Source organism: Mustela putorius, unplaced genomic scaffold (genome assembly GCF_011764305.1).
Source record: "Mustela putorius furo isolate JIRA1106 unplaced genomic scaffold, ASM1176430v1.1 tig00003869_pilon_pilon_pilon, whole genome shotgun sequence".
Taxonomy (NCBI): Eukaryota; Metazoa; Chordata; class Mammalia; order Carnivora; family Mustelidae; genus Mustela; species Mustela putorius.
This window is the reverse complement of record NW_025422021.1, coordinates 27,271,899-27,297,190: the sequence shown is the minus strand read 5'-3', so window position 1 is coordinate 27,297,190 and position 25,292 is coordinate 27,271,899. Positions and strand designations below refer to the sequence as shown.

Genomic DNA, 25,292 nt, shown 5'->3' with positions numbered 1-25,292 from the left:
TAACTAATTGCTAGAGACTTCTCAGAATTAGGCTACAAAAAGGTGAATTACCACACTAAACAGTTCCTGTTTTACACCTTGAATGCCTTTGCAACTGAAATGTTCTATATTTTAGTTGACAGAGTTCTTAAGCCATAATTTCTGCATCGGAGGCATTGCTGCTTGGAGTATCCTTGGATCCCCAAGAGCACTGGTAATTTGTAAAACAGGTTGGAAGGGGATTGTGAAATTAGTTTGTCTTCCAGGTGTGTGAGCTCATCTGTCTTGCTTCCTTTCCACCAGGTTCAAACCACACCTCAGGACTCTAGGAACCTGTTCAAAGAAACTTTGTATTCTGGTATTTAACAGTAACTTTTCAGTGTTCTTTGTAATTTCCATCTTAAAGCTCTTCAATGAAGAAGGTTTATATGATTTGTTCCCTTTGGGCTAGCTTCTTGATCAATACCAGTGGGTGTAGCCCAGGCAGTTTTGTGGGAACCCTGTTGAACTGAACTGACAGCCAGAATGAACTGTGGTATAGCTCTTTCTGCTCAGGTTTAAGAGTATCCGGGTCACCTGGGAACTCGATAGAAATGCAGATTTTCACTTCCTGTTTTGAATTAACTGACTCCATCTGTATTTTAACAGGATTCCATAAGCGAGTCATGTGTGTGTTAATGCAGTGTTTGAGAGTTACCAGAGTAGTTCACCTGCTGTGCAGGGACCTGGGGTCTCAGGGCACTTTTGCTGAAGTTTGAGCCTTTTTTCCATTTGTTTTCTACTCAGAGGTGATGGGGAACATCTGGAGACCATCTTTCGTATATAAATTTTTGTGGAATTGAAGATGATGATTTGGGTGCCTTGTAGCCTTCTCTTCTTAAGCTTAATAACTGAAGGTTGTACACTGTCTCCTCATAGAGAGGATTGCCTTTTATCCTATAATGCTTCTGGTCTCTGTTTCCTAGATGATTTTTACAAAATATTTCTAAAATGGGCAAAATACCCTTGTCAGGGTCTGGTTGCTACTAAGTCAGCAAAATAATTTCTGATCCATGTATTTTATGTTCTTACTCTTAAGATCCAAGGCATTTGGCTATATTTTCACTTTCATTTTGAAGTTACTTTTTAAGCAGTAAAAATAGCAGCTAATTCTTCCTTGAGGGAACTTCAAACCCCAAAAGTACTGGTTCCTCCTCTTGTTTCTGAAGGATGGAACAAGTGGACTAGTGGTCTTGAGTCTCTTTTGGTTGGTACTTTAGGCTTATTTTAAAAGAGAGAGAGAAAGGAGAGGATTTTTAAAATAAAGATTTATTTATTTATTTGACAGAGAGAGAGGTATCACAAGTAGGCAGAGATGCAGGCAGAGAGAGAGACAGAGAGAGACAGAGGAGGAAGCAGACTCCTTGCCGAGCAGAGAGCGCAATTCTGGACTTGATCCCAGGACCCTGAGATCATGACCTGAGCTGAAGACAGAGGCTTAACCCACTGAGCCACCCAGGTGCCCTGGAGAGGAGAATTTAATAAAGGGAAGCAAGAAGGGAGGGAAGGGAATGATCCAAAGCAGAAGAACTATTGAGAGTACGTCAGTCAAATAGGAAATAAGGAGTTTAATGTTCAAGGTGTTTTTATTTGTCTTTTGGTTTTGAGATTCGAAGAATTCCTTGAAGAATTAACATTTTCCCTGATTTTTGAATATCAGAACTTTATCCACCTCTCATTTATATAAAATTTCAGTTTTGTTGAAGGAAAAATAAAGCCATAAAACATGTCCTCTTTGGTAAAAAAAAAAAAAATTTTTAAAGGCAGCAGAGATGATACCTCTTTTGCTTATTTTTAATCTGGATGTCCTTGAATTTAGTGTAAGTTGTAGCTCTAAATGAGATGCTCCTTAGTTTTCTGCAATAGAGTATCCAATTGAGAAAGGGACAGTAGTCTAGGCAACATATTTTAAAGTGATTCTTTAAATGATGCCCTCCCTTCTTTTAAAATTTGAGAGTGCACTTATGGGAGCTCGAGCAGGGTGGGGAGGGGTAGAGGGAGAGGAGAGGGAGAGAGAAAGAGTACCTTAAGCTCCATACCCAGCTTGGAGTCCGATGCGGGGGACTCTTCCTCAGGATCCTGAGATCATGGCCTGAGCCGAAATCAAGAATTGGACACTCAAATGACTGAGCCCCGTAAGTCTCCCTACCCCCACTTTTCTAAAGGATGTTTCTGTGATTTTAAAATATCAGAGTTGGGGAAACTTGGCACCTTCAGGATTCATTTTAGCATAGTCACAAAGGGAGGAGACATTAGTGATTAATTCATTTATTGCTTTCTCTCACATTTACCCAAGGTTGTAGGTTTGGCATTACCTTGTTGGGTTGTAATTTAATGAGCATGACAGGTTTCTCGATCTTACTGAAGTCCAAATTAGTACTTAGAAAAGCCGTGAGGCTGGTTGGCAAATAAGACTTGGATGAGTGCTGGCCTTGCAGTTAAGTTACAGTGTGCTTGCCTTAAGTGTGGCTTTCATTGTACAGTGAGGTGTGTTTGCTTGAGGTCCTGCCTTTGATACCTCATTTTATTGAATTTGTTTGCATCCCTGGTAATCCTCAAAATTTGTAGGTCTGGGAAGGCTCTCCATTGAAGGAGTAGAGGTTCATTTGTGCAAACACTGCATGTGATTGCCTAAGCCACTGAGACATGCAATTTAGCCTTCCATGACTGGACATGTACCTAGTTAACATGAAAGCATTTCTCTTTCCCTAGGCAGGCAGATGGCGTCTGAGTTAGTGTGAAAGAATGCCAGGATGCGGAACTTCAAGGTTCTTACTGCTTCTGTGCTCTTTGGAAAACAGCCATTGCCCAATTTTTTTTTTTAAGCTGGGGGAAGCAGCTTTTCCTCCCTCCTAGAGATGCTATAAAAATCAAATGCTTCATGTAAGGCATTTATAACAAATGATGAACTATTGTTTGACTATTTATATGCATCTCCTTGGGTCTTTGTGATTTTGTAGTTACAGTTGGTTTCTTCTCTGCCCAGTTTAAGGAGTGTGGGGTAGAGGAATGAAGCCCGAGGGGAAGGAGAGTAGATGGACGGGTCAGTAGAAGTTTAGGGATTTGACTTAAACGAGGGAAAGTTCAGGTGTCTAAATACTTGTGTACACATAGTTATTGTTTTATATCCCTTCAAATAATATGAATTTTTATTAGCATGAGATTGGTGTATATTGATAGAGCTTGTTAAAGGGGATTTTCAGCCGTAACATCCAGCATGTGTTCATGTTGTGAAGAGGTTGGCTGTAACTGAGAGGAGTTGGTCCCTTCGAAGTGATGCATTCTTTGCGGGGAAGAGTTGATCAAGAAGAGATAGGAGCCACTTGAGCCGTTGGAAAGGACAAAATTAAAAATAACTAAAAACAGAAGATGCTACACTTTCGTTTCTGGAAATTTGATTTCATCAGAAAATGTATATTAGTAGTTTATTGCTGTGTGACAAATTACTTCACAACCTAGCAGCTTGAAAACCATAGTAGACATTATCTTCATTTCTGAATTTGAATGGTTCTGCCTCAGGATGTCTTGGGAGGTTGCAGACCTTGAGGGGGCTGCCAGCACATGAAGGCTTGCTTGGGGGCAGAGTGGGGGGGTGGAGGGGTGGGGGGGATGATTCACTTCAGAGTGTCTCAATTGATAAGGCTGTTGCTGCTGACTGTTGCCAGGATGTCTCAGTGCCTCTTAGCGAAGGTGTTTCCATGGACTGCTTGCTTGTCCCCACAACATGGTGGTTGGATTTCCCCGAAGCAAGCCAATCTGAGAGACAGAAAGATGGAAAATGCAATGTTTTTTATTCCCTCGCTTGGAAGTCCTATACTGTCACTTTTGTGATGTCCAGTTGGTAACACAAGTCAGCCCTGTTCCTTATGAGTGGTAACTGTACAAGGGCATCGATACCAAGAGGCTAGGATTTGGGGGGACTATCTTGGAGGCTTGGCTACCACAGAAGGATGCTTGATTTTTTTTTTTTCTTAGATGCTTTTCTCTTTCTAAGGGCCAGATAACACAAATTTCACACATGAAGTAGAATATGTGAAAGACAAGAGTTCTCAGTTTAGTTGGGAGAACTCATAAGTATTCGGATAAAGATTTTTTTTTATGGCTAATGAAAGTATTTAAGTTACTATAAATGTATAATACACTAACTGGCCTGTATTACTAGCAACATGTATTACTGTTAAAAATTTTGGAGCTCTAAGATGACTCTGTAGGGAGATGAACTATAATTAGAGGTCCACCAGTGAAGAGTCTGACTTGGTATTTGAGGCATATTTATTGTTTATAATCTCCTAATTATATGAAAGAGTCTTTTGTAAATTTGGTCAGTTGCCTGCCATAGATAGCTTAAATAAACTCTGCACAGCAGCTATTGTGAATTCATGGTTATCGTCTTGATAGTTGGAGGTTTGGGTTTACTTTTAGATTTTTGAGCTTGACATAAAGTCCTGTGGGAGAAAGTTCATTATTGCATCTGACAAATGACCCATGTTTATTTTTGGGATGCCTTCTACATGTTAGTGCAGAGTTTACATTCTGGGCTTAAACTTGCCTTGATGAAGACCTTGACCTCCCCCATTGTATTTTTACCTTGGCAAGATCTTGACGGCTGACCTTGCACTTCTCAGGACTTCTTTGCAGTTTCCTCTGCGGAGCCTAAACAGTGACCAGTGAGTAATACCAGGCAAGAGCTGTTCTTCTCAGCAGATTGTGATTCGTTATAGCCCATACTTCGGTCACCTAAGGTGGAGTTGCTTTCTTAGTTTTCCTTGAAAACTGTTTAGCTCCTTTTTTTGTTGTTGGCTGATAACAATCTGAGGAAAGGCACATGCTCATTTGAGGATAGGAAGAGTCTTCTGACCTTAAGGAGAGATTGTAATTTAATGAGCATGACAGGTTTCTCTATCTTACTGAAGTCCAAATTAGTACTTAGAAAAGCCGTGAGGCTGGTTGGCAAATAAGACTTGGACGAGTGCTGGCCTTGCAGTTAAGTTACAGTGTGCTCGCCTTAAATGTGGCTTTCGTTGTACAGTGAGGTGTGTTTGCTTGAGGTCCTGCCTTTGATACCTCATTTTATTGAATTTGTTTGCATTCCTCAAACAAATCCTACAAATCTTCAAAATGTGTAGGTCTGGGAGGGCTCTTCCCTGAAGGAGGTGGAGGTTCGTTTGTTCAAACGCTGCATGCTGATTGGCTGGGAGTCAGAAGCCATAAGCACCATTCCTACCTTACGGTGGCTCTGTTGGGCATATAAAGAAGATGGTGGAGTCTGACAGTCCGGGACCCACGTCAGGGATGAGGGTTCTGGTTCCAGCCTTCACACGAACTGGTTGTGTGACTTGGAACAAGTCATTTCCTCTCTCTCTGCACCAGTTCTCTGCTCCATAAAAGGAAAGGTTTAAGCCAAGTTTACTTTATTGCTCCTCTTCCCCTAGAATTCTGTTAAACATGGGCTGTTCTCTTTCTAGAGGATATTACATGTTATGAGACCAATCAAGTCTAATTCTTGAACTTGAGGTTTTTGGAATCAGTCTTTTAAAAGAAGCTCTCTTTGGGCATTTATTTAATGGTGATGGGAAAAATCTGGTCCCTCATGACAGGTGGAAGATTTCTCCACAAACAGTTTGGGAGAGTTTGACCTTGTGCCAGAATATAGATAGAAGAGTAGACATGAGTTTGGTGTTTTGGAAGCACTTGAGCTTGGTGGTATTTTAAAGGAAATCCCTAGATAGGGAAGATTTTTTTTTTTAACTCTTAGAAGTCTGGGATATGTTATGAAGTTACGAAGTGTGATTTCTCTACTTTACAGGTTGTTTTTTTTTTTTTCTTGAAAAAAAAATCAGGGCACAGTAGGCTAGGAGATGTTCTTGGCATACAAAATAGAATTCCCTAGACTTGGGGATTGGTTAGGCCGACAGTAGAAAAGAACATTTGAAACTGTAGTTGGTTTGCAAAATTCTGGGTGTATAGAGGCTTTGCTTTTAGGTACTTTTTCCTTTCAGAGTAGTGTTCAGGGTAGAAAACATCTCCATTATGTATGGTAAGGGTCATTATATTAATAGAGTTGAATGAACAAAGAGGCTTAGGAACAGCTTTAGCATAAAGAAGTAGGCTGCAAGGGGGAAATCCTTTACCCTAAATTCAGAAGAGTGGGGTAGGGAATTAACCATTTTGAGGTTGGGGTATTGTTTTTTCCAAGTGCTAAGAGGGAGAGAAATTGTTGTTCTTGGCATATGGGTGAGGGTGGTTGTGGTCATCAGGGCTCTGTAATATATTCAACCATGCATTTGTAACAAAAATCATTTACTTGGTCTTAGCACTTAGACATCCTTTGTCAGATAATACTTTGACAATTCCCGAAAGCTGAGTGATGATCTTGTTTCAGTTGTAAATAGGAGTTTCAAAAATATGAGTTGTGGGGAGCCTGGGTGGCTCAGTGGGTTAAAGCCTCTGCCTTCAGCTCAGGTTGTGATTCCAGGGTGCTGGGATCGAGCCCCGCATCGGGCTCTCTGCTCCGCGGGGAGCCTGCTTCCTCCTCTCTCTCTGCCTGCCTCTCTGCCTGCTTGTGATCTCTCTCTCTGTCAAATAAATAAATAAAAATCTTAAAAAAAAAATGAGTTGTACTGACGGGTTGTTTCTGCTGATGTGTTTGGGAAAAAAAGTAGATAACTAGGATTAAAATGAGATAGGTAGCTGGAAAGTCTTCATTTTAATGACTTTATACTTATTAAATATCTCGAGTGAAGCCTGACCAGCTAGATAGACCGAGCAAGGGAAGGGCATGTGAGAACATGCTGGGCAATTGATTTACTATGGGCACCACATCACTCCCATTTGGTCAGACCTCCCTCCCTTCTATTCGAGGAGTGATTCAGGTAATGCTTGGTGGCTGCCACATCATTCTCATGGCCTGTGATCCCGTGTGCTGTTTCTTTTCCTTTGGCCCCAGATCCATTCCACACTGTTCTGTGCAACCCTCTCCTTATCCAGCTCACCTTTATGGACCCTACCTGAGGCTGCCTTGCTCTTATGTCTGGTTTTGTTCAGCAGCTGAAATCAGAGAGAGGAAGTGAGTCGGCAGCCCTTACTCTGTCCCTGTTCCCTCCTAGCTGTCATGGTTTAGGCCCCCACACAGTCAACCTTTTTTCACTGTTGCTGTTGATCTGGAACTATAGTTTTCCATCGGTGGATATGAGAGGTTGTTATAGCTCTTCATATATATGTGTTTGTATATATATATTTCATACATACATTTTTCATACAAACAACTCATAGAGTTGTTTTTATTGTTTCTCTAATGAGTTAGGTCATTGGAAGGCTGAGTTTTATTACTTGCTAGTGCCCAAGGATAGTACTACCTATTCTAGTTATAGAACCTTTTCACAGAGGGAGGGCTTTGAGATTTTATCAGTTTGCAGTGAATGAGAAGTAGAATCCAGAGCACCAATGAGCTGTTGGAGACCAGACGATTCAAGTCCCATCGGTCATGCACTGCCGGCCAGCTTTGCTACAATGGTAGCTCTCTGGACCCTGAAGACGAGGCACGGGCCCTGCAGCAGGAGCCCATCTAACCCTAAATCTCATTCCTACAGATGGGGGTTATGAGGATTAAGTTTTGTAAGATTGTGTGTGTGAGAGCAGGACTGGGCACATGGTATGTACTCTGTGACTGATTATGATCTAGTCTAATCCATTCATATATAGGAGAAAAAAATTGTAGCTGGAAATGTCAAGTTTTTCAGATAAGAAGTTTACAAAAAGGTTTTTCTGACCTCTCCCTGGGTCATCTAAAATTAAATGTGTGTATGTGGGAGTTAGTTTCTTTATCTCTGAGGAAATCTTTAAACTTTTAGTTTGCTTATCTATAAGTTAGAGAGGATCTGGACTTTTCTTTGACCTTTGTATGTGGTTTTTAATTTTTTTTAGATTTTATTTATTAGGGAGAGAGTGTGCACACAAGCATGCAAATGAACAGTGGGGAGGTGTGGTGGGAGAGGGAGAAGGCAGACTCCCCGCTGAGCAGGGAGCGTGATGTGGGGGCTCGATCCCAGGACTCTGGGATCATGACTTGAGCTGAAGGCAGATGCTTAACCCACTGAGCCACCCAGGAGCCTGACCTTTGTGTTTTTAAAGTTTCAGTGGAAGGAAATTTGTGAAGTTTGAATCCGAATTTAGGGAAGACTTCTGGAAAATATCACCATGTGGCTTTCTCATTTTAATTAAAAGTTTAACTATAGCTGGGTTGAGTTCTACCCCTCTGGGCTCCAGCCATTACTTTGTTACTGTTACCTTACCAGCTGTTTTGTTTTTTTTGTTTTGTTTAAAAAACAAAAAAAACAAAAAAACCAAATCTTTAAGATATAATCCATACACCATAAAATTCACCTCTTTAAAAATCTGTAACTCCGTGATTTTGAATATATGCTGTGCAGCCATTGCCAGTGTTTAATTTTGGAGCAATGGAATCACACCATAAAGAAGCCCCTTACCCATTAGCAGTCAGTCTCTACTTCCCCCTCCTCCTAGCTGCTAGGAACCACTCTTCTACTTTCTGTCGTTATAGATGTACTTAGTATGTCACATAGATGGAGTCAGATGTTATGTGACCTTTTGTAACTTGGCTATTTCACTTAACAGGAGGTTTTCAAATTTCATCTGTGTTGTAACATTTATCAGTACTTCAACCCCTTTTAATGGCTGAATAATATTACATTGTATGGATAGATTCCATTTTAAAAGGATTTATTTAATTTAGAGCATACAAGTGGGGGGGGAGGGTCAGAGCTAAAGGGGGAGAGAGAATCCTCAAGGCAGCTCCCTGCTGAGCGTGGAGCCCAATGTGGGCTTCAACCCTGAGATCATGTCCCGAGCCCCAAATCAAGAGCTACTTAACAGACTGAGCCACCCAGGCGCCCCAGATAGACCCCATTTTTTTTTTTTTAATATCTGTATTTCAGCTGATGGATATTGAGTTGCTTATGTGTTTGGTTACCTAAATGGTGTTGCTGTGAGTAACTGATTGACAAGTTTTTGTGTGTTTTCTAGGGAGTTACTCTCGTTTTGTTTCTACCTGAGGCTTCCAGTGCCAGGATCATTGGAACTCTGTATGTGTCTCCGGTATGGTGAGGGGGAGAGGATTCCTCTGGAGCCAGGGAGATCTGCCCTGGAGTGTTCTGCAAGGGGTCACATGGACTGTCAGGAATTGAGGAAGGAGTTTTGAGCCAGTGATATCTGAGGAATGGAGAATTCAGGCACAGCTGTGTGGCATGGCCTTCTGGATGCTCAGCCTGCCAGCCGCCTCATCTGTAGGGGAAGACTGATGTCATTACTGAAAGTGGTGACCTCCTGCAGACATTAGTGAGGATTAATGAGTACCTGTTGGCTGTGGTGAGCTCTTGCTTCACTCTTCTCAGAGGCAGCCCTGCTGTAGGGTTGAATGTAGTAAGATATTCAAGGAAGCTGGAGAAATGGAACTTAACTTTTGCTGGAGAAATGGAACTTAACTTTTGCTCTCTTGGGAATGGGAGACCATCTTTTGCTTGGTTAGGACAAATGTAAATTTCCAGCATTCTAGGTGGAGAGCGCCAGATTTTGGTAACTTTGGGAGCATGGGATCAGCTACTTCATTGAGAGTCTGGGGTTCAGAGGACTGGTAGGAATCGTGAGAAGGACATAGTATGGTCCTGTGGAAATAACCTGCTCTCTGGAGTTGCAGAGGTCAGAGCTGGAATCTAGTTTTTCTCAATCTCTGTAGAATTACTTAATACGAATAGTGATGGCTACTTGTCAGAATTGTAGTGAGGATGAAACAATGACCTCAGTTGTGAAGGACCTGTGACACAGTGGCTGACACATATGATTATTTGAAAATATTAATTTCCTTTTTCAGCTGGTTCATCGAGGAACTTCTAGGCAAACTGTTGTGGAGAGAGATTGGTGGGGAGGGCCAGCCTAGGTTGTAACTGTTAGTATTTATTTGACCTTGGATGTGACTTCACTTCCTTTGCTGGGTCTTGAAGGTCTGTCTTAGCGTTAAAATTCTTAGATAGGCACCTGGTCTTTTTTTTAGACTTACAGATAAGAATCTGTCCTTTCTTAAAGAGTTGTTTTTGAAATTTAATGCATTTCTTTTTCCTCTTCTGTAGCTGTTTTCTCCAATATGGTAGCCACCAGCACACATGGGGCTCTTTAGATGTAAATTAATTAAACTCAAAACTAAAAATTCAGTTTCTCAACTGCGCTAGTCACATTTCAAGTACCCAAAGACTACAGATGGTTAATGACTACCACATTGGCCAGCGTAGCTATAGAACATTCTTACCGGTGGTAGAAACTTCAATAGTTTCATTCATATGAATCTTGGTAAGGCTAGAACTCTTATTCCCTTGCTTTGGATTGCCAAAATGGTTGGTACCTGCAGTAATGACCCACAATAGGATCTTTGTTCAGATATTTGTTTGAGTCTTCTTAAAGTTTCAAACTTACAAGGTACAAGGTAAAGTTAGCCTCTGTTTACCCTGTAAACAATCTCACCAGCTTTCCAGACATTCACCAAATCACAGGGATTGATTTGTGTTTGGGTGAAAGTTGATATGCAGGCATCTTGTCAAGCAGGATCGTTTAGAAAGAATGTGTTTGAATTGAGTTTGCTCTGAGGAGTATTTAACACTTCAATATTGTTTTCTATTTATACAAATATCTAAACAAGATTTATACATCATTTCCAGAATTCTAGTTTTTTCTTAGTTCTGGAATGACTGTACGTCCAGATCCTAACATGGGCTAATCAGCCTGTCATGCTGATCGCATTTGGGTGTGAGTAACTAGGTGTTTGTCATATGTATTTTTGTTTCACCTCGTCTTCTGTTTCTCTTTGTATTTTCTTCTCAGCATTGAGTTAGTAGCGAAAAGACCTCATGTTTATTCTCTTCCACCACTCCACATCCCTTTCTTGCTTTCTTATTAATTAAACATTGTCTGTGGAAGTTGCTGAGAATGCGGAATGATCACAGTGTGGTTTCTGCTTTGGAGGGGATCCCAGTTCCTCATGTGGAAGTGGGGAGGGTAATGCATGGCCTGGGTGCCTTCCTGCTTGGGTAGTGGATTTACTGAAAGCCTAAGCCTGAGGGGCTGTGTCGACGGCTCGTTACACCAGTGTATGGCCTCCTCTTTAACGGGTGGGCTCTGAACGAGGTGCTTCATGGAATGAGTTTTCTAGAGAGATGCCAAGAGGGAGAGGAGGTGTTCCTTGGAGCAGGTTATGTGAGAGAACCTATTCCAGCTATCGAGAGGGAACGTCTGCGGAAGGACGAATGGAACAACTATGGAATAGGCCTGGGCAGAGGAAAGGAGGTGAGATCCAGTTTTCTGTCCTTCTCTCTGTACACTCTTTACAGGTGCTGTCTTGTTTAAAAAAAAAAAGGGAGAAAAAAGACAGTGGTAGGGGGCAAACTTTTCAATTTGCAGAGTAATGTTGAGCCCTGCTGATGAAGAAGGGATATTTATTTAGAGACTGTTAATGATGTTTTAAAGGTCTATGCAGTGGGCCCCAGTGCTAGGGATGAGCCTTTTTAAATAGGAAGCCGCACTCCTATGTTAGCACAGGTGCTGGGATGTGGCAGCTGGGGACATGGTTACCACACTCTGTTGGTTTACCCTGTAACCCACTGTGAGTGCTTCCGCATTGTTGGTGAACTCTCATAGGACTGTTGGGTAGCCTGAGTGCAGTAACTTCATTTAAGACTGTGATGATTTGTAATGAGGCAAATACGTTTCCAAATTGTATCAGTTAGTTTATTGGAGTTAGGTATCTGGCTGTCTTGATGTGTACAGATCTGTGCTTGACTAAGTGAAGTTGGAATAGGGTAAATTTTTCTTTGTTTGTTGAGCTCCTCACTTTTTAATTTTGCTTTTGAACTTGGATCTAGTGTTTTTAAGGGTCTTAAATCATTTTTACCAAGTTGTCTTTTTAAAATCCAAATATTTTAACCACCTGCTAAGGAAGTAGTCATACTGGAAGGGTTTTAAGAAATACTATTCTCTTCCTGGGACCAGGTAGGTGCCATATTCCTAGCTTTGCTATGGTAAGGGGAATGCTTTAAAAAAAACAAACAAACAAAACCAAACAAACAAAAAAGCAAAAAACTTAGTGGAAAGGGAGTCTTAAATATTGGGGAGGACAGAGATACTGTGCATTTTGGCTTGACAATTTTGAGGTGACTCTCTTGACTAAATAATAGATCACACAGATGTGGGCCACTATACAGAATTGGTATAAAGGCATTTGTTGGAAGGACCTTCCCTTATCCCCATCTAGTTGATTATTTTTCTTAGATGTTGTAGTCCTAGAAAAATGAAATGAAATCTGTGAAAATGGTAGCCTTGTGAAGAGCCCACAAGTGCATAAAGTAGAAATAGACACAGCCCTATCCAAGGTAGGCCTAGATGTGGACAGAAGGGTGAATTAAGGAAGTATTTCTGCTGCTACCTTTGGAACACGGACCTGGTTAACTGACACTAGCCATTCTCTGTTTGCTAATTTTCATGGCACCCATCACCTTTTAATTAGAGTGGCTGGCTTCTCTTGGGCTTTGAGCAGTCAAGAATCAGCTGAGTTCATCTTTGTATCCCTAGCATCTAGTACGGTGCCTGGCACCTAGTAGGCTTTCGATATGTGTGCGTTGAATGAGTGAACCATTTGTATGTGCAAAATTGGATCTTTGTGTTTGAGCCAGAGGAGCTGCCTGTCAGCCTTCGTGAGGACACTTCTGGGGGAGCTTGTGCACTGACCGAGCAGCCGAGGTCTTCTGTAAACCATGAACATGCCTGCGCATGATTTTTCTCTTTCTGGTCTTCATCAAGGCAGCCATACCTTATGCACGCTCTCCTGCTTGTATGTAGTAACTTCTCCGAAGATGGTGAGGTCCTTTGGAACCTTAGAATGTCTTATGGCCCGGGAGTGAAGAAGCAGGAGTGAGGCTGAAAGAGCCATTCATTCTTCCCTCCACACCTGGTTTCTTCCCACTCTGTACCTTTGCTCATTTTTCCTCCCTTCACCTAGAATGCTTGTTCTCTTGCCTTCCAGTGGCTGTCCGCCAGTGACTCTGGAGGTGATAGCCATCCTTCTAGCTTGTATCTGACTTGTGTTAAAAGATTATGTTTTGGATCAATGGGGAAAATCCTTTTTTCCTGCCCTGTATACCCAGTATATAGTTGGTTTGTAGGTGACTGTGTCATTGGTTGGGCACAGTGTCTCTTGAGCTGTGCTGGGACACCGCGGTTTGAGAGCATGGAGGGCAGCAACCAGGAGATGATACTTGCCTTCTCTGCTTAAACTGAGCTTTAGTTGTTCATAAGCAAAATGGAAAGTTAGCATGACTGAGTGGGAGAATGTATAGGATGCTTATGGGGGGGCTCTCAGTAGATGCTTAATAAATAGAGGTTCCTTCCTGTCTTTTTATTTCAAATGGAAAAGAAGGTAAAAAGGGTCCTTGTTTTGAAATCAAGAGGTGCTCATCTCAATAAGCCTCGCCAGAGGATGTTGATGAGTACATACTTCTTGTCATAGTTTGGTCACATCTGACTTGTTTTTTGAATTGCTATGAAATTTATTTAGACATGTGGGACAGATAACACCTAAGATGATAGTTCACCAAAGACTGGTAGCCTGAGGAGCAGAAAAGACCAGGAGAGCAAGAGACATTGAAAATCTCTGTCATGGTGTATTCATAAATCTTAGACATGGTGTATTGCCTAAATTTTAGATCAGGTCCAAGGCTGCTGTGGGAAGAGGAGTTTTATGATAAATGAGCTCACACACATCCTTTGCCTCATGCCCTCTTGCAGAGGGGGGGAAGCCAGAACTCCAAGGATGCTCACTCCCGGGGCAACAACAAGAGGAGCTACTTGTTTGGCTATCTTTGTTCACAGCAGCAATCTTATTTGAAGTTCTTTTCTTCAGCAAAACGAGCAGAATAGAAGTGGTTTCATATTCTTGCCCTTGGGGTCCCCACTCTGCATGGGGTCACAAGAGTTAGATCCTTTATTCTGGATCCTGAAATGCCAGTTGTTTTATTTTTACAAATGCATCTCATGGTTTGGCGAAAGTGAGAACTGTTTCTGTGAACTTCCCCATGGCTGTACTTAACACAGTTGCTGCAGCATTTTTAGAAAATAAAGCGCAGTGATGTTTTACAGGGACCACTTTAAGAACTGACGTAACTCCTGGTGAGTTAGCATAACAAGTAACAGAACACGTCTTGACATATCAGTTTTAACTCTTGTGTCCTACTTTCTGAAGCAGTTAAAGTAAATGGACTTACGGATATGACCTACTTCATGGAAACACGTACGCATGAATGGTTCCCGAAGAGTTGACTGGTCCTTCAGAGTGCTCCCTCTTTGTTTGAAGGTTTTGGTGCTCCTTCAGCAGGATGCAAGGGGAGGTTGCCCTTAAGGAAAGTGTGTGTGCCTTTGCCTTCACTTCTTCTGCCTGTCCTGAAGTGAATCCTTCTGGAATCTTCATTAAGAGATTCTAGGAAGCTTGGGTTAATCAAGCGTGAGTGATCTTTTCTGTCTTCACCTGTGTTTTCTGGGTATTCAGGTGAAAAGTCACACAGAGGTTGGAAGGAAGCCTGCCCACCTCCACAGAGAGCCTGATGTCCACAGAAGCTGGCTAAAGGTCCCTGGGGGCTTCAGCTCTACCTGCATTATAAAAGCTCTTAAAAATAGGAGTGTGGTGAGGGCAGGACCGGGAGGGCAGAGAGAAGGAAGAGTCTTGCTTTCTGGGAGGAGAGACGCTGATGTTAAATTTACTTCCTTAGGCACCCTGGGAAGGGGTGAGTAGGTGGGCATGAACATCTAGAGGAGACTTTTGAGGTGGAGGCTCTGGAGTTGCTTGACTTTTGTATGTTTGGTGGTAGTTTGGGAGGTAGTACTACGTTAGGCTCTGGGCTTTGTGACTTCCTCGTGCGAGAGTGTGCTTTCTCTTCTGGAATTCATTTCTGGCCATGGTAATTATTTGCCCTTCGTGCAGCAGGGTACAAGCTTACCTATAAAAGGTTCTGAATGTATTACTTTGTAAGAAGGAGCTGCTATTAATAATAGCATGATTCTAATAATAATGTATTACTATGAATTATATTTCCAGAATGGTTGTAGAAGATTTGATTTTCTTTTCTTACGAAAATTACTGCAAGCGTTAACCTTGGAAATCCAAGAAGGTTGTGGAAGAACTCATAGCTATTCCCAAACGTACAGGAAATAAAGTTACTTAATCTTGGAGGGTCTTGATTACTTATGGTGAAGAAATAAGCAGAAGTCTTCATGCTGTTTGATCCCTAGCATCTGTTTTGTTTAGAGAATTTTGACATCATAAACTAGGAATTTGTAAAACGTGTGTGTGTGTGTGTGTTTCCTACATCAGGGAAGCAACCATATGTTATCCAGATCTCAGCCTTTATATTTCTTTCTTTCTTTTTTTTTAATTGTTTGAAATAGAGAGAGCATGTGCGCATGCCACGAGCAGGAGAGAGAAGCTCAAGCAGACTCCCCGATGATCAGGGAGGCTGATCAGCCTGGGGCTCGATCTCACCGCCATGAGATCACAACCTGAGCTGAAATCAAGAGTCAGGCGCTTAACCGACTGGGCCACCCAGGAGCCCCAGCCTTTCTAGGGTTTCATTGTCAGACTTGTGTACAGTAAAATCTCACTTTTGGCTAATACGTATGCATTTGGAATGCCCTTTGACATAATAAATGGGACTATTACCACTTCTGGAAGGCTTACTTTGCACTTAATTTTCATAGCTGCTTTCTGCCCGGTAGGAGTTTTATCTCTGTTTTACAGAGGATGAAACTGAGATTCATTCATTCATTCATTCATTCATTTATTTATTTATTTGACAGAGATCACAAGTATGCAGAGAGGCAGGCAGAGAGAGAGGGAAGCAGGCTCCCTGCTGAGCAGAGAGCCTGATGTGGGGCTCAATCCCAGGACCCTGAGATCGTGACCTGAACCGAAGACAGAGGCTTAACCCACTGAGCCACCCAGGCGCCCCTGAAACTGAGGAGTGAAGTGATTTGGTTGAAGTCTTTTGACAGATGAGTAAGAGTACCCAGTTTGGAACCAAGGATTCCAGAGCTTGTTTTCTCATTGTTCCTTAAGTGGTTAAACTAACACACTCTCTCTCTTCCTCGCGTGCTCTCTCTCTCCCTTAATGATGCTTCGAAGCTTTGTTCCCACTCTAGAGTCTCGATTAGCGGTTTCTGTGGAGTCCAGTACACGTTGGGGCTTTTGAAGTGTAGGCCTCTGGCACGAGGGCGTAGGCACCAGTAGAGCTGGGCAGGTGAGGGTCAGGCCATGCGATGAGTGGGGGTCAGCCAGTGGGAGGTATGGTTCGATAGAAGGCTGCCATTACTGAGAGGGCGACAGGGTTCTTTTGACGGGTGACTGGGTTCCCTAGAGCAGAAGCAGAGCTTTCCTTGAGGTTTAATGAGTGGTAGAGCATCTTTAAACATTACGCTGAAAGACAGACTATTTGTCCTTGGCTAAGTGAATGCAGTCTTAACGGGTCATCCCTCAGGTTCTTTTTCAAACCTGGGACAACTGTCTTCTTCTGGATTTTGGAAAGCAGGAACTTCTGGTGCAGGAAGGCATCATACCTTCAGCTAAAGTTGGCCTTCCCTGGTCCATGGCCTGCCCAGCGTTCTAACATCTTCTCTCAAACTCCCTGTTGCCCCCACCAAAGAAAGAAAAGTAGCGATATCCTAGGTTGCTTGTTTCTTTAAGGACACTCCTTGAACTCCTAGTCCTGAAACAGTAATCAGCTCATCTAATAAGTCCAATTTAATATTGATAATAGAAGCATGTTAGAGGGAAAACTCTTTCTTATCAGGCAACTCCAGAGGCTATGCTCTAATTCACAGGACCCCGGCAGTGAGAATTTTAATGGTGAGGCTGTCGGAGACTCCCCTCCTCGCAGAGGGTGGGGTTGCTCCTGACTTCTGCTACTACCTGTTTGTTCAAGGAGTTAAGGATGACCTCAAACAGTGAAGCTTCTGCTTTTGGTGCTAAAGGCACACATGTGTGCAAGAAGCCACGTCTGCATCAGGAATGAAGTGATTTGCTCGTGATGTTCTTTGCCAGGTACATTTTCTTCCAGAGGGTTAAAACGAGATAGAATCCCATCCCCCATCCGTGGAGGGCAGAAGGGAGGGAGGGAGGGGCTGGGGGTTGGGTGGGAAATGAGTGCTTACGGCTTTGAAGCTCAGACGGAGGCCTTTTACTTCTCTGTTCTCACAAATATGCTTCCAATAAAAACAATTTGAAAGGCACAATCCAAAATTCTTCCATTTAGGAGCACCTTGCTGAGATCTAGGGTCGTTGTTTAAACTGTGCTGTGATGAGAACCATACTCCCTGCATGTGTGATATGTCCTCTGGCCAGATGGTCGTAGAATGTTCACTGTCCTGATGAGTTTGTATGAAGAAGACCCAAGGCGGGGAGATGCGGGGGAACCTTGGCTGGGCAAGGTGGTGTGAGGCAAAATAGAGCTCAGTCTGAGGGGCAAAGTTGCATTCAGCTGATGTGGTATCTGCAAAAGCTTACCTCAGCTGCCTGTCAGGATTCCTTGCTTTTTAATGTTAATAGTGGTTTTAGCCATGAGCTTTGTGATTTATTAGTAAAGTTCTTTTCAAAGTGACTTTTGAGAACTATCAAGATGGTTGCTCTGAAGGCCTCAATTATGTTCTTTCATGCTTGACTCTTTTTCCCCTGCTCAAATCATGATCTTGGGGTGCTGGGATCGAGCCCTACATCTGGCTCCTTGCTCCGGGGGAAGCCTAATTCTCCCTCTCCCACTCCCCCTGCTCGTGTCCCCTCTCTCTTTCTCTTTGTCAAATAAATAAATAATCTTTAAAAAAAATAAAAACTTAGTAAGGGAAAAATGAAGTTATAAAATGAGCCTAATGGAGGAAGATTTGTGATTTCTCAGGGAAAGCCGAGGTGTCCTGCTTGTACTGCTCTCAGTGATTCAGTTCATTTTAATACGTGGGTTTGCACTCCATGCTTGGCTGTTTTTTAAAGCTTTTTAATTGAGTCTGTCAAGCAAAGGTCTGAGTAACAGGGCAGAAGGCACCATGTCAAGTATGTTTCTCTTGAACATAGTGCACAGAAGGCAGTGTTGAGGACTGCATCAGAAAACTCGCTAACCGCTCCACTTTCCCTTGGGATGGGTTGGAACAGTCACCCGGAAACCGCTCTGAGCTGGACCTGTTGAAAACCCAGTTGATTCTCTGATGGCCTAGTTCCCCGGGTGCTCCTGCTCTTCTGGTCTGTGTGGAGGTCACTATCAGCTAGGAGGCTTGAACATTGCGTGTTAGGTGGGCCTGGACTGATTCCAGCATTTGCCGATGCTTTTAAAACTGCTTGCTACTACACAAATATTGATGTTGTAATTAAGAGATTCTTTACTGTTTGATTTTTTTTTTTCTTTTAAGATTTATTTGACGTGGAGGGGAGAGTGAGCATGAGTGGGAGAGGCAGAGGGAGAGGGACCCTGAGATCATGACCCAGGTGGAAACCAAGAGTCAGATGCTTAGCCGACTGCACCATCGAGGCATCCCCTTAATGTTTAATCTTAAAAGAAGTGGTTGCAGGGCGCCTGGGTGGCTCAGATGGTTAAGCATTGGTTTTCGGCTCAGGTCATGAGCCCAGGGTCCTGGGATTGAATCCTGCATCGGGCTCCCTGCTTCTTGGGGAACTTGTTTCCCCCTCTCCTTCTGCCTCTCTCTCTCTGTCTCTTGTGAATAAATAAATACAATCTTTAAAAAAAAAAAATGTTTCTGTTTACGTTGGTTCTCACACCTGCCTTTTGAGCTCTGGATTTGTGACTAAGATCCTCGTAATCCTAGAGATCCTTGCTTTCCAAGATGAGGTTTATAAATACTACTCTCTATAAGCCCAAGAGCTACTTGAGGATTCCAGAACTTCTACCGTCACACTTTGTTGTAGACACGCAGGCATAATGGTCTTTGTGTTTTTAAACTAAGACAGATATCCTTGAACTGCCTTTCAAAGTTATTCCTGGTGTTTACCAACCGAATGTCCTTCCTCGCACTTGATTTGGATTTCTGTGACTTTGCACATTTTCCTTAAATAATTTTTTTTCCTTTTATTGAGAAGGTTCATTGTTCTGATAATTAGGCTAATATTTTAAGACTCAGGAAGCCTCTGTTTTATCATCTTGTCTTAGATGACAAAGATTCATGAAGATTCCAGTGGCCTGTATTTTGCACTACCTGTTGATGTTTACGTTCAGCCCAGAAAAGCCTCAGTTGAGGTTAGCTCTCACAGAGGGGGAGAGTGCCTGGGTGTTAGGAGCAGCTTAAATGACTCAGGATCCATGATCAAAGAAGTCTTATCTGCACCCTTATTCTGTCTGAATTAGGCTAGCTGTAATAACAGCTGAATAATTCAAGTTCTGGATGTCATCACTGGTTCTTCCCCCCGCCCCCATTGCTGATTTTCTAATGGCATCAGAGGACCTTCTGATTGATCGTTTGTGTACAGGTCTCCAAGACAAAGGAAGTTAGTGTCCTTTTAAAGAGATCCATGAACTGAAGTGCTATTAGAACCAGTGAAGCAGATACTGAAAATTACTGAGATTGTCACATTTGTGGGTATGGCGGGCTGTCTACTTTTCATTTACAGAGCTCGTAACTACGTTGTCAATGAAAGCAACCGCCTCTCAGTCTTCACTAAAAACAAGGATGGTTAAGACTGTCAAAGTTACGGTGGGCCAGCAATAGGAGGCAATACATAAATGCTTAACCGACCCATGAGCGAAGTTGAAAGTGTTAATAATGTCCATCGCTTCTTTGGTTTGAGTCTAAATACTTTGAGACCGAGAGGTGGTGTGAATGAAGGAAGCAAAAGGCTCCCAGCTTATGAGGGTGAGAAACTTACTCAGATGCTTAGGTCTTCAACTCCATTCTTGGACACCTCTTGGAAATTAGAACTGAATCTTCATTTGTGATGCCAAATTATAATGATTAAGGTCATTGTTCAACTAAGGGATGAAAACAGAGGACTTGTTGGAGATCAAGGCAGATAGGATATTGGCACCTTTCATTATCTGGTTTGAAAGGATTGTTAGTGTCCTTTCTTGGCTAAACTGAGGTGTGAATAAGTATAATAGCAGTGCCAGCCACAGTCTTGGGTTCTATTTTTTTCAGTTACTATCTGTTCTTCTATCTTCAGCCAAGGCATAGGTTCCCAAACTTCTATTCTGATTTACAGCGCTGTGTCTTGGTGAATTGTTGATAGACATGGAAGACTGCATCTAACTTACATTCAGCCACTTGTGCCTTTTGGGTGACTTCACTTTGAGCCCTCAAAGTATGACTTAGAGAATGCCAAATAAACACCTGGAAACTGGTCATGGCCTTCTGAGAGATTCGGTTAGGTTGAGTGTTCACAACGATCATAGGTAGAGAGACTTAATCTTTCAGAAAACAATTCCTGAAACAAGTAAATAAAAAATAACCGTGAAGACCGTGAAGGTACTTGAAATGTATAAAGGGAGAAGCTGAGAGGAGTGATTCCCTGGGGCAAGTCCACTTGTATCAGGTTGGAGGGGAGCGACTAGGGTGGAGGAAGGGAAGGGTGGGGAGGTGGGAGATGTAAGAAGGCATGGTGGTGGGAGGGAAGCTGAGTGCTAGGGGTGGCGTGTAGACTTTTGTGGTTGGCACCACATGTTCTTCTTAGATAAACGATAATCGAAGTTAATTTTTTTTTAATAATTTGAGCTTTTATTTATTTATTTATTTATTTGACAGAGAGAGAGAGAGAGAGATCACAAGTAGGCAGAGAGGCAGGCAGAGAGAGAGAGAGGAGGAAGCAGGCTTCCTGCTGAGCAGAGAGCCCGACGCAGGGCTCGATCCCAGGACCCCGAGATCATGACCCGAGCCGAAGGCAGAGGCTTAACCCACTGAGCCACCCAGGCGCCCCATGAAGTTAATTTTTGAGTGAGACCTCTACTTTCCCATTTTTCCCTAGAGGAGATTTTGATACAGTGACTTGCAGCAAGGACAGTTACCAGATCTCTGAGGCTCACATTTATGAGATGATAATTTTGCTGTTTAACCTCCTAAAATTTGCCCCATTCCACACTACAAGCCTCTGTATGTTCTTAATGGAATAAATCTGGATAGAGCCCTTAGTGAAAATCTGACTAGAAATAGTGAATTTAAAAGATACGGAAGAGTAGGAACTAGAAATGGATTCTTTTAGCCCCCACAGAGTCTGGAAAATGAGTTTATTCACATCTTTGACTTTATTAACTCCTGGATTTAATTTGCCGATTACCAACCTTTCTGCTATTTAAAATAACTCGTTCTTGGAGCACCTGGATGGCTTGGTTAGTTAAGCATCTGACTTTTGATTTTGGCTCAGGTCGTCGTCTCAGAGTTGTGAGATTGAGCCCTTCATTGGGCTCTGCAGTCAGTAGGGAGTCTGCTTGAGATTCTTTCTCTCTTTCCCTCTGCCCCTGTCTGCCCCCAATGTATTAGTTGTACCCAAACATTGTGGAAAATGTTTTCTTTTATAACTTTGCCTTGTTGGGAGAGAGAAGAGTTTGACTTTTCAAATCCCTGTCTTCTCATCTCCCATCATCAGAGTTCTTTTTGAAGTGACTAAACCACTCAGGTTGTGGTGTATTGGGTGATCTAGGGTGAAATTGCTTAAGCTTTTGAGATTTACTGCTTCCCACTAATCATCAACAGTGGGAAATCAGTTTTCATATTCCATGTTGGGGGTTAGGAAAATGAGGTGGTTATTCCTTTCTCCCCCTCCCCAGATCTGTTCCCTGCCCTCCTCTTGGGTGAGCAGTGGTGCTGATTGTGTCCTCCAGGATTCTGACTGGATTGGGCCACTGGGGGACTTGAGAGCTGAGGGTGGGAGGAGAGAGGTAGCAGGTAGCCTGACCCTGGGCCATCGTCCCTGCTTGTCTGCTGCTTTTTCACCATGTCCCTCTGAGGAATCACTCTGCCTCGTGGGCCCTCTTCCCTGGCTTCGGGGGCATGCTTTTCTCCCTTGTGTCTCCACGTTGCTTTTTGCCTGACCAGCCCTTGGTTCCTTCATCCTCCCCGCATCTTTGTAAGTAAGTCACTCACATGTGGGACAACATTGATTAAAAGCTGTGTCACCATTTTAATATGAGGAAACATAGTATATTAAATGTATGTGATTATAAGATATATTTTGATTTCCTATATATAAAAATTTGGGGAAAAAACCATAGAGTTGAGGGAAATTCGTCAAGCTGTTAGTGTTTTTTTTTTTTTTTTTTAAAGATGTGCTTGGACAAGCATGGGGAGGGAGAAGCAGACTCCCCGCTGAGCAGGAAGCTCCTCTGGACTCCATCCCAGGACCCTGAGATCATGACTGGAGCTGAAGGCAGACTCCACCCAGGCCCCCCAAATGGTTTTTCATTATATTAACGATACTGTAATAAATACCTTTGTATCTGAATTTGCCTATATTCCAGGTTAGGTCCAGAGAAGCAAGTTACAGATATTTTTTTGTCAGATGGCTTTGCTAAGGGTGGGACATTTTGAGAGTGCCACCAAAAAATGTGTTACGTTTTGTTTCATTGCATCCACAACAGCATTGTGTTGACTTCTCCAAAATTCTTTCTTCATTTGACAGATCAAAGAGATTGTTTTAATTTGGCAGGAAGTGAACATTTTCGTCTTTATTATTGTATTTTTTCCCCATTTAAGAAAATCCCCTTCGCCTACTTACTTATTGGGCCTCTTTGTTTCTCTTATGCATGAGCCCTTTGTATAATAGGTCAGAGGTCAGCTAAATTTTTCTGTGAAGGGCCAGATAGTAATGACTTTAGGCTCTCTGAGCTAGGCAGTTTCTGTCCCAACTACTCAGTCCTGCCATTGTAGGCCGAAAGCCGCCTCAGACAATAGGGAAACGAGTGTGGCTGTTTTCTAACATGGCCTCTGAAATGTGAATTTCATAAAGTTTTTACGTGCCTTGAAATAATCTTCTCCTTGATTTTTTTCAGCCATTTAAAAATGTAAAAACCATTCTTAGCCCATAGGCTGTGCAAAAATGGGCAGCAGGCTGGATTTGGCTTGTGGGTCATAATGGAACAACCCCTATAATAGATGAGTCATTTAAGTTTTGACTATTTGTCCCACTTCACCTTTTTATTTTATTTATTTATTTACTTTGGGGGAGGTGAGGGGAAGGGCAGAAGAAGAAGGAGAGAGAGACAGTCTTAAGCAAGCTTCACCCTTAGGCCCCAAACAGGCAGTGAATGGCTCAATCTTAAGACCCTCAGATCATGACCTGGGTCTAAATCAAGAGTTGGACGTTTCACGAAATTCCTGGTGCCCCTAGAGCAGCATTTTAGATTTACAGAAGTTTAACCTTCCTACATAATCAAAAAATATAAATTTTGATTATTTTTGTCATTATTTTGAAAGAATGTCCTTGCTCAAGATTGAGTCCAAAAACACACAACTTGACTTTAGAAACTTATTTTATAGGGAATTAACTTTTATTCATCTGGAATTTATTTTGGTGTACAGTTGGATTTGCAGGTCTAAATTTATTTTTTCCAAGTAGCAAACCACTGGTAGATCATTTTTGAATATTCCCAGTTAGTATTGGGTTCCCCGCTATGCTCTGGGGGCTTTCGATCTGAGCCTTGATAATGCCGCCACTTTTCACTTCTGTGCAAGAAGTGTGGCACCAGCCTGTGACATCAGTTCCACTTCTTTTTAGCTTGTCTGTTTCCATTTCAGCTTTGTAGGATAGTCAGTTGGAACCTTTGTAGGCAGAATAGATACATGTGGGAGTAGTTCTTTAAAAAAAAAAAAAAAAATCTTATTTTATGTGCATGTATATATATATTTTTAAGATTTTATTTATTTGAGAGACAGAAATCACAAGTAGGCAGAGAGGCAGGCAGAGAGAGGAGGAAGCAGGCTCCGATCCCAGGACCCTGAGATCATGACCTGAGCTGAAGGCAGAGGTTTAACCCACTGAGCCACCCAGGCACCCCTGTGCACATATATTTTTAATGAAGGATGACAACCTGATCTCATACATTAAGAAAAGAAATAAAGCAGTTCAGTTAATCTTTTATATTACAATCATTATCTGTTTTTTGGCCTTTGGAAAATAATATATTTTAGTTTTTATTTATTATTGTTATTTTTGAAGATTTTACTTGGTTAACAGAGACAGCAAGAAAGGGAACATAAGCAGGGGGAGTGGAAGAGGGAGAAGCAGGCTTCCCGACAAGCAGGGAGCCCAACGCAGCACTCGATCCCACGACTCTGGGATCATGACCTGAGCCAAAGGCAGAGGCTTGACAACTGAGCCACCCAAGCACCCCAGATAATGTATTTTAAATCTATCATCCATCCATCCATCTTATCTACCCACTTAACCATCTGTCCATCTAGCTATCAATCACAGGTTACCCTGTAAAGTTTGGCAGGAATTATCTTCTACTTAGTCATATTTATATATGTGCTGAAGTGACTCAAACTGTAATTGGAGGACGAGCAAACACCTGTCATGCTGAAGGTTACAAAACTGAATATGCAGGAATGATTCGCTTACTCCTGAGACTGGCCTATTCCCAGTTCAGTGGACTTTGAAGAGTAGATACAATGCTTTTCTTTTCCGAGAGCAGCAAGTTAGCCCCCTGGAACCAGCATGTCATTAGAGCGTCAGTGATGGATTTGACTTTAACGTCTTTTCCCAGAAAGCTGTACTTTCTACAAAATCTGTTAAAATTTCTGATTGTTGGGTTCAGCGAGGAAAAACCCTGCTGCTAAAGCCCTCCTCCGACGAGCCCGTATTTGCGGTTAGAATGTTCTTTCAGACTCAGGAATGTCTGTATGTTCAAGCAGGGTTGCCATGGTGCTGTGGGACATGAGGTGGCAAACCCCACACCAGAGTTAGAGATGCGTAGTGCTCGGGGTACAGATTACGGGAAGTACAACTCGCCAGGAAGTCCCAGGCGAGAGGCTGAGCGGAATGTCTTAATCCGAAGAGGAAGAGCTCCACTCCAAGGTGCCTTGGGTTGAAATGGGATTCATTGCTTGATTATGCCCCAGATGGGCTGTTCGCTTTGCTGAAGAAACTGGTTCCAATTTTGTGTCTCTGCACTGGTCCTCAAGTACCATCTGGACTGGTCTCTTCAAAGTGAAATTAGATGTGATCTTTAGATTTGAAATTTGAAACC

General features: G+C 42.5%; 1 protein-coding gene and 1 long non-coding RNA gene across 10 annotated transcripts in view; both read left to right on the top strand.

Annotated features, from left to right (window-relative positions):
• Positions 1-25,292, top strand: part of FMNL2 (formin like 2) — a 319,730-nt gene that overhangs the window by 27,654 nt on the left and 266,784 nt on the right. The gene's annotated exons all lie outside the window — the stretch shown is intronic.
• LOC123388009 overlaps positions 24,404-25,292 on the top strand; it is a 93,907-nt gene continuing 93,018 nt past the window's right edge. The window contains exon 1 of the long non-coding RNA XR_006602551.1: positions 24,404-25,120. This is a non-coding gene — a long non-coding RNA (uncharacterized LOC123388009). The remainder of the gene's footprint in view (positions 25,121-25,292) is intronic.